The sequence below is a fragment of the Ranitomeya variabilis genome, chromosome 1, assembly GCF_051348905.1.
Source record: "Ranitomeya variabilis isolate aRanVar5 chromosome 1, aRanVar5.hap1, whole genome shotgun sequence".
Classification (NCBI taxonomy): Eukaryota; Metazoa; Chordata; class Amphibia; order Anura; family Dendrobatidae; genus Ranitomeya; species Ranitomeya variabilis.
In genome coordinates this window covers 798,849,421-798,861,847 of record NC_135232.1, presented here as the reverse complement: position 1 = coordinate 798,861,847, position 12,427 = coordinate 798,849,421, and the positions used below count along the sequence as shown (strand labels likewise).

General features: G+C 47.9%; 1 protein-coding gene across 2 annotated transcripts in view; it reads right to left on the bottom strand.

Moving 5' to 3' along the window:
• Positions 1–12,169, bottom strand: part of FZR1 (fizzy and cell division cycle 20 related 1) — a 39,264-nt gene extending 27,095 nt beyond the window's left edge. Inside the window, exon 1 of one of the 2 annotated variants that reach the window (XM_077273777.1) lies at positions 11,998–12,169. The gene's annotated coding sequence lies outside the window, so the exon portion shown is untranslated. The remainder of the gene's footprint in view (positions 1–11,997) is intronic. The other variant, XM_077273786.1, reaches the window with a different exon arrangement.
• Between the last annotated feature and the right edge of the window lie 258 nt (positions 12,170–12,427).

The window sequence follows — 12,427 nt, the reverse complement described above, 5'->3', positions numbered from 1 at the left end:
ATCTACATCAAAATCACTTTGGTTTGTGGATTTTTCAGCACTGTTTTTGCAAAATCCGCAGGTAAACAGCACTGCGGATTACCCGCGTTTTTTGAGCGTCTTTCACATGCGGTTTTACACCTGCGGATTCCTATTGAGGAGCAGGTGTGAACCGCTGCGGAATTCGCACAAAGAATTGACATGCTGTGGAAAAAACATGGCTGCGTTTCCGCGTGTTTTTCCCCGCAGCAGGTGCACTGTGGATTTTGTTTTCCATACGTTTACATGGTACTGTACAATGCATGGAAAACAGCTGCAGATCCGCAGCGTCAAATCCTCAGCGTGTGCACATAGCCTTATTTTCCTCTGCAAGATTCAGGGTAAAAATCACTAAACAAATGTTGATTTCTCATTGAAAATCAATAAGAGGACTTGAACCAGATCAAATTTCAAACCAATGTAGAAAAAAAACCAAAACACTTCTGAACATATCCATAGATATATTATTGGAATTTCACTTGCGCATATTGACTTTATTAAAGGAAGTGTTTCATCAGAAGTGAAGTGTTTAAATCAGGTTCTCATGTATTTATTTTTTTCCAGTTGCCAATTTTTCCACAATCTTTATTAAAAATTTGTTAAGTAACCTTGCAATTTTCTCAGAGGTAGGACTCATTCTTTCCTATGAGCAACAGTTTTCAGCTGGCTCCTTATCATGAGAGGCATGATTACAATGACAGTTGACATCCATACACTGGTGATAATACAGAATCCACCAATGACAGGTGATGTCACAGCTCCCTCCTTCACAATGACCTTTGCAGACACATTAGTTACAGATGACTATTGTGGCTATGTACATGTGTTGTTTCCTGAAACAGGAAGTTAAGAGTTTAAAAAAGCCCCAGTGGTCAGGGTGAAAATGGCAAGATTTTTATTCTTTATTTTAAAAACAGATTGTGATATTTAAAAAGAAAATAAATGCCAACATTTTTTTAAAAATACACTTAGCACAAAAGCCTTTTTTAACCAGTTCAAGACCAGTCCATTTCTCTCAATTCCTGCCCACTCTTTGGGCTGTGTGCTCACGATCAAAAATAACAGCGTTTTGGACATTCAAAATGCTGCGTTGTACAGTACAAGCACACTGGATGGGAATTATAGACATCCCATGCCCACTGTGCTTCTGTCGCTGCATAAATTCACCCGTGGTGTCTAGGAAGGCAAGTTTTTGCAACAGAAATTTCCACAACAGAATGTATTGATGCGATAGATCCGCACTCTTCAGTGAACAAATGCGGATTTATCTGCGTCGTTAGAATGCAACGCTTTGGAAGCAGGAAAAATAGGCTGCATCCAAAACACTGCTAGTTCCTGATCATGGGAACGTAGCGTTAGGGATTTTAGTACATGTGGTTTAAAGAGTTGTACTTTTTTTTTTTTCTTCTTTAGACATTCAAATAATTTTTGCAATACATCCTCTTTTTTGCAAATATAGATGGGAAAATAAAATACATATGTCGGTTTTTCACATTTGTTAATTTTTTTATGGGCTACTAAAATACATTTTATAATTTGTTCCACTTTCTGTAACAATTATTTATGTATATCAGATATTTTGTATGGGATAGGGATAGTTAGTAACAGCAATTTGGATTGACTCCAGTTTTATGTTCCCTTTTAATTTTATTCATACATTGTGCCACCCATTATGTCATGAAAAAAATCATTTGAGGGGCATTTCAAAATTTACATACCGTATATACTCGAGTATAAGCCGAGATTTTCAGCCCAAATTTTTGGGCTGAAAGTGCCCCTCTCGGCTTAGACTCGAGTCATGGTCGGCAGGTGAGGGGGAGAGAGCAGTGTCAAATACTCACCTGGTCCCGGCGCTCCTAACGCTGTCCCATGGTCTCCCTCGCTGCAGCTCTTCCTCTATTCAGCAGTCACGTGGTACCGCTCATTAAAGTAATGAATATTGACTCCACTCCCATAGGGGCGGAGCCGCATATTCATTACAGTAATGAGCGGTACCGGTGACCGCTCATTACAGGAAGAAGCTACGGTACCATGGGACAGGCAGGGACAGCGTCAGGAGCGCCGGGACCAGGTATTTCATATTCACCTGTCCGCGTTCCATTCGCCGGGCGCCGCTCCGTCTTCCCGTCCTCTTGCAGTGACTGTGCAGGTCAGAGGGCGCGATGACGTAGTAGTGTGCGCGCCGCCCTCTGCCTGAGCAGTCAGTGCGGAGAGACGGGACGCTGAGGGGCAGCGACGAGAGGTGAGTATGTTTTTTTTTTATTGCAGCAGCAGCATTACATGTGGCACAATGCTATATGGAGCGTCTATAGGGCCATAAAGAACTGCATGGAGCATTATATGGGGCCATAACTGTATGGAGCATTATATGGGGCATCTATGGGGCCATAACTGCATGGAGCATTATATGGGGCCATAACTGCATGGAGCATTATATGGGGCCATAACTGCATGGAGCATTATATGGGGCCATAACTGCATGGAGCATTATATGGGGCCATAACTGCATGGAGCATTATATGGGGCCATAACTGCATGGAGCATTATATGGGGCCATAACTGCATGGAGCATTATATGGGGCCATAACTGCATGGAGCATTATATGGGGCCATAACTGCATGGAGCATTATATGGGGCCATAACTGCATGGAGCATTATATGGGGCCATAACTGCATGGAGCATTATATGGGGCATCTATGGGGCCATAACTGCATGGAGCATTATATGGGGCCATAACTGCATGGAGAATTATATGGAGCATCTATGGGGCCATAAAGAACTGCATGGAGCATTATATGGGGCTCATGATTCAATATGGATATTCAAAAACACTTAACCTACTGATGTCTCAATTAATTTTACTTTTATTGGTATCTATTTTTATTTTTGACATATACCGGTAGCTGCTGCATTTTCCACCCTAGGCTTATAACTCGAGTCAAGTTTTCCCAGTTTTTATTGCAAAATTAGGGGGGTCGGCTTATACTCGGGTCGGCTTATACTCGAGTATATACGGTACTTTTTATCCAATTTCCACTGTAACTGGTATATTAGCCCCAGTGACAGGAGCAATTCAGCCTTCTGCCTGCATAGCGGAGATGCCAGGGACACTCAGAATCCTGCAATCAGGCTCATTGTTTTCTCATTTGTTTACACAGCACTTATTCAATGCTGTGCAACATTAGAGGGGTTGTTCACTACTAGGAGGCGAGTATAGGCTTTTTAATTTTAGTGTGGCATGGGGTAAGACAAGGGGATGTCCTAGTAGTGGACAACTTCTTTAAGGAGGAAATGGTAAGGAGAGCTTTAAACCAGAGCGCTATGGGATGGGATATATATACGGCTAGGAAAAATATATGCAGCTAGTGAATTCTTTTGAGAACCCTTCTATTAGAAGTGGAAATGAAGAACAAAAACAACAAATTCTGAATGAAAATAGAGGAGCAAGAGAAACCAACAACAAACTAAAATGTGTCTATACAAATATACAAATGGGCAGTGCATGGGAATCAAACAAGGAGAATTGGAGCTGCTAACACAGGAAGAGAGATATGATGTCATAGGAATCACTGAAACTTGGTGGGATGATACATATGATTGAAATACAAACCTTAAGACTACAACTTATTTATTACAAACAGGATTAACAAGAGGAGGAGGTGTTGCACTGTGTGTTAGGAAAACGTATATTTCCACAGAGATCCACGCTTCAGAGACCGGTAGCTCTGTAGAAACTGTTTGGGTAAGAATACAAGGCGAGAAAAACAGAAAGGACGCTATTGTAGGTGTTTACTATAGGCCACGTAGACAGACTGAAAATATAGATATACTCTTTTTACATCAGATGCCTTTGTTTTCAAAAAAGTATGACATAGTGATCATGGGAGTTTTTAATTATCTAGATATTTGTTGGGAATCTCTCTCAGGCAAAAGTTACAGGTCCAGACAATTCTTATCTTCTCTTGCTGACAACATTATCTTTCAAAAAGGTAGAAAAAAAGAAGAGGATTTTCAATCTTGGACCCAATTCTTACCAACAGGGAGGAAATGGTTGAAGTAGTAAAGGTGGCTGGGAATTTAGGAGGCAGCAACCATGCTTTCCTTGAATTTTGGATAAAAAAAAAAAAAAAGAATAGGAAGACTAGTGAGGACAGAAATGTCCAAGAAGAATGGCAGATTTTGCTAAATGAAATTCTCACTGCACAATCGGTAACAAGGAAGATTTGGAAGCATTTAAAGAGACCAGGATGGATGAACACAGAACTTAATCACTAGCTCAAAAGGAAAAAAAAAAAAAAAAAAGTACTGTATATACTCGAGTATAAGCCGAGATTTTCAGCCCATTTTTTTGGGTTGAAAGTCCCCCTCTCGGCTTATACTCGAGTCATATCCAGGGGTCGGCAGGGGAGGGGGAGCTGTCTAATTATACTCAACTGCTCCTGGTGCGGTCCCTGCAGGTCCTGACTCCCTGGCGCCCCAGCTTCTTCCTGTACTGAGCGGTCACATGGTACCGCTCATTACAGTAATGAATATGAGGCTCCATCTCCCATAGGGGTGGAGCTGCATATTCATTACTGTAATGAGCGGTAACGGTGACCGTTCAGTACAGGAAGAAGCTGCGGCTCCGGGGAAGCAGGGACTGCACCACGCCAGGAGTAGGTGAGTATGACGGGGAGGGGGAGCGCAGCGCTGAGCGATATTCACCTGTTCCTCGTTCCGGGCGCCGCTCCGTCTTCAGGGTCCTCTACAGTGACACTCAGGTCAGAGGGCGCGGTGACGTAGTTAGTGCGCACCCTCTGCCTGAACGTCAGTGCAGAAGACGCTGAAGATGGAGCAGCGCCGGTGAATATTGAAAGTGCCGGCGGCCTGAAAGGCGAGTATGTAATTTTTTTTTTTATAGCAGCAACAGCAAATGGGGCAAGTGTCTGTATGGGGCATCTTATGGGGCAATAACGTTTGTGCAGCACTATATTGGGCAAATGTCTGTATGGGGCCATAACGTTTGTGCAGCAGTATATGGGGCAAGTGTCTGTATGGGGCCATAACGTTTGTGCAGCAGTATATGGGGCAAGTGTCTGTATGGGGCCATAATCAACGTTTGTGCAGCACCATATGGGGCAAATATCTTTATGGAGCATCTTATGGGGCCATGATTAACGTTTGTGCAGCATTATATGGGACAAATGTCTATATGGAGTATCTTATGGGGCCATAACGTTTGTGCAGCACTATATGGGGCAAATATCTTTATGGAGCATCTTATGGGGCCATAATCAACATCTGTGCAGCACTATATTGGGCAAATGTCTCTATGGAGCATCTAATGGGGCCATTATTAACCTTTATGCAGGACTATATGGGGCATATTTTAATATGGAGCATCTTATGGGGCCATAATGAACAGTATGGAGCATTATATGGGGCTCCTGATTCAATATGGATATTCAAAAACACATAACCTACTGATGTCTCAATTAATTTTACTTTTATTGGTATCTATTATTACTTTTGACATTTACCGGTAGCTGCATTTCCCACCCTAGGCTTATACTCGAGTCATTAAGTTTTCCCAGTTTTTTGTGGCAAAATTAGGGGGGGGTCGTTTTATACTCGAGTATATACGGTATATTAAATGGAGGGAGGGGGGCATATCTAAAGAAGAATATAATGCTGTTTGCAGGGAATGCAGGGCAAGCGTCATAAGTAATGAAGTGAGGCTTGCAAGGGAGACCAAAAGCACTAAAAAAGGATTTTGTTGATATGTCAAAAGCAAAAGAAAAAAGTCAAAGATGCTATAGGATTTTCACAGGATGAAAAAGGGTGAAGTGGTCAAAAATGATGTTGAAAAGTCTGAACTTATAAATTCCTATTTTGCATCTGTGTTCTCTAGGAAAGCAATTGTAACATTAACTGATCTTCATGGTATCATCGAAGGAATAAAAGATTCCACACTATATGGTGGAGAACACAGTTAATTTAAATTCGTTTAAATCTCCTGGTCCAGATTAATTACATCCTAGGGTAATGAAAGAGTTAGCAGAGGAAATTGCAAAACCACTAGCCGGTAATTTAGAAAAATCCTGGAGAACGGCATATGTTGTCCCCATCTTCAAAAAGGAAAAGAAGATGGAGCCAGGAAATTACAGTGAGCCTTACTTCTATACCAGGAAAGGTCTTTGAACAAATTATTAAACATGCATGAAAGTACTTGGATAAGAATACAGTAATTAACCAGAGCCAGCATGGGTTTGTAGCAAACAAATCATGCCTGACTAATCTAATTTCCTTCCATGATGGAATCACTGACTTGGTGGATCAGGAAAATGTTGTAGCTATAGTAGATCTCGATTTCAGCAGAGCATTTGATAAAATATCTCATACTATCCTTATTGAAAAAATGACCAAGTATGGGATTGACTAGGCTAAGGTTAGGTGGATTCATAACTGGCTCAGTGATCATACTCAAAGAGTGGTAATAAATGTTTGCACATCCAATTGGAAGAGTTTTAAGTGGGGTACCACAAGACTCAACATTTTTATAAATGATCTAGATAAGGGAACTGAAGGTAAACTGATCAAATTTGCAGACGATGCAAAGCTAACATTAGGGTACTGTCACACAGTGCAATTTTGATCGCTACGACGGCACGATTCGTGACGTCGCAGCGTCGTATGATTATCGCTCCAGCATCGTAGACTGCGGTCACACGTTGCAATCACGGCGCTGGAGCGATGCCGAAGTCCCCGGGTAACCAGGGTAAACATCGGGTTACTAAGCGCAGGGCCGCGCTTAGTAACCCGATGTTTACCGTGGTTACCAGCGTAAAAGTAAAAAAAAACAAACCGTACATGCTCACCATCTGATGTCCGTCAGGTCCCTTGCCGTCCGCTTCCTGCTCTGACTGAGATCCGGCCGTACAGTGAGAGCAGAGCGCAGCGGTGACGTCACCGCTGTGATCTGCTCGCACTTTCCGGCCGGCAGACAGTCAGAGCGGGAAGCGGACGGCAAGGGACCTGACGGACATCAGATGGTGAGCATGTACGGTTTGTTTTTTTTTACTTTTACGCTGGTAACCACGGTAAACATCGGGTTACTAAGCGCGGCCCTGCGCTTAGTTACCCGATGTTTACCCTGGTTACCAGCAAACGCATCGCTGGATCGCTGTCACACACAACGATCCAGCGATGACAGCGGGAGATCCAGCGACGAAAGAAAGTTTCAAACGATCTGCTACGACGTACGATTCTCAGCAGGGTCCCTGATCGCAGTAGCGTGTCAGACACTGCGAGATCGTAACGATATCGCTAGAACGTCACGAATCGTGCCGTCGTAGCGATCAAAATTGCACTGTGTGACAGTACCCTTAGAGAAGACAGAGAAAGGAATCAGAAGGATCTAGATAAGCTTGAACAATAGGCAGTGACTAAGAGAATGATATTTTATAGGGAGAAATGCAAGATTCTACATCTGGGCAAGAAAAACATAAATTACGTCTACAGAATGGGAGGAATAGAACTAAGCAACAGCATGTGTGAAAAAGACTTGGGTATACGAATAGATCACACAGAGTCAGCAGTGTAATGCAGCAGCAAAAAAAGCAAACTGTTCTAGGATGTATTAAAGGGAACCTGTCCCCCCAAAATGGAATTTGAGCTAAGCCCACCGGCATCAGGGGCTTATCTACAGCATTCTGGACACGATGACCCATGAAGCCCCTTCCTACTCTACGATTCTAAACCATCTGTGCCTTCTCTGGCTATATCTGACAGCCAGCTCCCCACTCCTAGAGATGCACGACGTTGTGCAGCTGCTATATTATGTGGTGACATTTTACAATGTCACTGCTGAGTTTAATGTGGACCACCCGGGCGTTAATAGCTCACGGACAGGCTGCAATCATTTTCTGATGATAGTTTCTCTTTAACGGCACTTCATCACTTCTTTAAGAAAGAATTAAAATAGAATTAAAAATTAGAGATGAGCAGATCGATCTGGGGGACTCGGGTCCAGCATCCAGGTAAAGCCTCTTTCACACTTCCGTCTTTTAGAATCAGTCACAATCCGTCAAAGTGTTAAAAAGACGGATCCTGTGCAGATTGTAAAAAACGGATGCACTGGATCCTGTTTTTTGACGGATCCGTCAATGCAGCAGCTGCAGGAAAAATGGGTTAAATTAAAGGAATAGAAATCCTTCCAGGCATGCTCAGTGTAAAAAAACGGAATCTGTTGCTGGATTCGGTCATTTGACGGACAGCAACGGATCCTGCGCCCATAGGCTTCCATTCTAGCCAACGACGGACGCCGCAGGATCCGCTGCTGTACGTTTTTTCGACGCAGACAAAAAACGTTATATTGAACGGTTTTTCCAGACGACGGTCTGCCAAAACACGATGGATCCGTCGCACGAAGGATGTGACGTGTGGCCATCCGTCGCTAATACAAGTCTATGGGAAAAAAAACGGATCCTGCGGGCACATTTTGCAGGATCCGTTTTTTTCCCAAAATGACGCATTGCAACGGATCTGAAAAGACGGAAGTGTGAAAGAGGCCTAAAGAGGCCTAAGTGGTAACTGGCAGATAAACGGAGGCCCACCAATCTCTTACCTTCTGGCATTGCTTTTATTTAGCCAGGGCTGGCACAACATCCGCTCTGCACCAAGAAGAACAAATGATGTCACACCAGTCCTTACCAATCAAATGCCACGTCAGGGAGCTGGAAGGTAACACACTTGTGGGCATCCGGTCTAGCCGCCATGTAACGCTGACCGGCACGCTGGGCACGAGTCCCACATATCCATCCGCTCGCTTCTATTAAAAATGGTTCTCAGAATGATGTACAAAATATCCTAGATGTTGGATTTATTCTCAGCAGTCTCATCAGTATAGCCAGCATTCTGATCTGGATCTATACGATACAAGACATGAAGAATTGATGATGGAGGCCACCGTCATCAGAGCACCGAGGGTTGGGCTCACTTCACTATTCCTCTGCACTTATGTGCCTGACATTCCGGAGGACACACATGGTGCTAGTGGAGACCACCAGAGTGGTGGCGGTCCACACTGGGAACACTATGACCAGTTTAGAAGGAAGGGTGGAAAACCTTTCTAATGATACAACACATGACTTCCGTTCCTATGACAGCCCTGGCAGAGCCCTTCATATACCGCACACGTTCATCTGAACTAAACTGGGATCTATTTTGATCTTAACAGATTTATTAGCAGACGTGCACACAATATCTGTGCCAGAGAACCCGCATCGTTTTTGAAGCAGAAAACACTTGAGGATTGGGGGTTTTTTCAGGGCTTTTTCAAGTAGGCTCCAGTCATTCTGCATCTAACTAACGCCAAGTGCACAAACCCTCAGCAACAGACTGTTATAGAAGGGATCCAACGCGCTTCTGGTGTTCTCTACATCAGGGGTGTCAAACTGCATTCCTCGAGGGCCTCAAACCATGCGTGTTTTCAAGATTTCCTTAGCATTCCACAAGGTGCTGGAATCATTCTGTGCAGGTGATTAAATTATCACCTGTGCAATACAAGGAAATCCTGAAAACATGACCTGTTGGCGGCCCTCGAGGAATGCAGTTTGACACCTCTGCTCTACATGATGGAGCAGTGAATCCTGGGAAGTGCTTCTGGCCAATAAAAGCCAGAGACCGGGCGTTACACAGGTGTCTGACCAATCAGTGCAGTGCACATTCAGGAGGCGGAGCTGGTGAATGAGCCCAATTATTGGCCGTGTGACACACTGGTGCAATACTGCCGGAAAATCCACAGTGCAGCCGTATGAGCAGAATTGTAACAGGGGTGTTCCATTTCTAAACAGTGACGGACTACTGCTAGGTCTGACCCCGAGAACGAACACTACCATAGCTCTGCAGCTATCAGAGGTGACGCCCCGGCACACTGTAGGGACGGCGGTGCCCCGGCACACTGTAGGGACGGCGGTGCCCCGGCACACTGTAGGGACGGCGGTGCCCCGGCACACTGTAGGGACGGCCCCCGGCACACTGTAGGGACGGCGGTGCCCCCGGCACACTGTAGGGACGGCGGTGCCCCCGGCACACTGTAGGGACGGCCCCCGGCACACTGTAGGGACGGCCCCCGGCACACTGTAGGGACGGCCCCCGGCACACTGTAGGGACGGCCCCCGGCACACTGTAGGGACGGCCCCCGGCACACTGTAGGGACGGCCCCCGGCACACTGTAGGGACGGCCCCCGGCACACTGTAGGGACGGCCCCCGGCACACTGTAGGGACGGCCCCCGGCACACTGTAGGGACGGCCCCCGGCACACTGTAGGGACGGCAGTGCCCGGCACACTGTAGGGACGGCAGTGCCCGGCACACTGTAGGGACTGCCCCGCACACTGTAGGGACTGCCCCGCACACTGTAGGGACTGCCCCGCACACTGTAGGGACTGCCCCGCACACTGTAGGGACTGCCCCGCACACTGTAGGGACTGCCCCGCACACTGTAGGGACTGCCCCGCACACTGTAGGGACTGCCCCGCACACTGTAGGGACTGCCCCGCACACTGTAGGGACGGCCCTGGCACACTGTAGGGACGGCCCCGGCACACTGTAGGGACGGCCCCGGCACACTGTAGGGACGGCAGTACCCCGGCACACTGTAGGGACGGCAGTACCCCGGCACACTGTAGGGACGGCAGTACCCCGGCACACTGTAGGGACGGCAGTACCCCGCACACTGTAGGGACGGCAGTACCCCGCACACTGTAAGGACGGCAGTACCCCGCACACTGTAGGGACGGCCCCGCACACTGTAGGGACAGCAGTACACCGCACACTGTAGGGACAGCCCCTGCACACTGTAGGGACGGCCCCGCACACTGTAGGGACGGCCCCGCACACTGTAGGGACAGCAGTACACCGCACACTGTAGGGACAGCTCCCGCACACTGTAGGGACGGCCCCGCACACTGTAGGGACAGCAGTACACCGCACACTGTAGGGACAGCCCCCGCACACTGTAGGGACGGCCCCGGCACACTGTAGGGACAGCCCCGCACACTGTAGGGACAGCAGTACACCGCACACTGTAGGGACAGCCCCCGCACACTGTAGGGACGGCCCCGGCACACTGTAGGGACGGCCCCGCACACTGTAGGGACAGCAGTACACCGCACACTGTAGGGACAGCCCCCGCACACTGTAGGGACGGCCCCGGCACACTGTAGGGACGGCCCCGGCACACTGTAGGGACGGCCCCCGCACACTGTAGGGACGGCTCCCGCACACTGTAGGGACGGCCCCGGCACACTGTAGGGACGGCCCCGGCACACTGTAGGGACGGCCCCCGCACACTGTAGGGACGGCTCCCGCACACTGTAGGGACGGCCCCGGCACACTGTAGGGACGGCCCCGCACACTGTAGGGACGGCCCCGGCGCACACTGTAAGGACGGCCCCCGCACACTGTAAGGACGGCCCCCGCACACTGTAGGGACGGCCCCGGCACACACTGTAAGGACGGCCCCCGCACACTGTAGGGACGGCCCCGCACACTGTAAGGACAGCAGTACCCCGCAGACTTGGCCATTTATAAGGAGGTCTATAGACAATAACCTGAGTGCAGGCTCCCAGCAGAATCCCGGCAGCTGCCAGCTGATCTGCCCGGTGATCTCTGTACACGGGGCAGGGGGACGGTATACAATACAGAACCGATGTAGCACTCTGATACCGAGTATGATTCACAGCGGATGACGTAAGAGCGGACTGCCGATCTGATAGTACGGCCGCACACGGGAACCGGTAACAGCAGAGCAGCCTGTCAGGGGCCATCATGGCGGAGAGGCCGCTTATTACCGGACTGTCGGCTGATCGGGATGTGTACACTGCGCTTTATAGCAGAAGAGGCGGCACATCCGCCACCTACATAGGCCAAGCGTCACCAGACGGGTGTTCCGGTACGGACACTACCCCCTCCCCCACATTAGTGTTCCACTTGCCTGATCCCCGGTATCCCAGCTTTCCGTTCACTTCACGGTGCCAATATGGCGGCGCTGCCGTATCTTGTTCTCCCCTCCCCCTTTTCAGATTTGGTTCCCGCATTGCATGTCGGGAAACGCAGTCAACGTCACGATTTTTCGAATCAATACAGGAAAGGCAGGGACACGCGTCTCCGTGGAAACCAGACATGCGCAGAGAGTAGCTGTGCGGCCATTTCTATGACGACTGCAGAGCCAGGGCTTTGGCTTGGGGGCTGTAGGGACTGTGTTGTCCTGGAACACGGAGGAGTGACGCCCTCTGGTGGAAAGGTCTATGCATGCCATAGGATTCCCCATGTTCCTGCCCGAGCTCCGCAGGTTTTGGCCATTTTACATTAGCCACACGTTATACAGTATGTCTGTGCCAAGAAAAGATGACTGATTTGCGCCA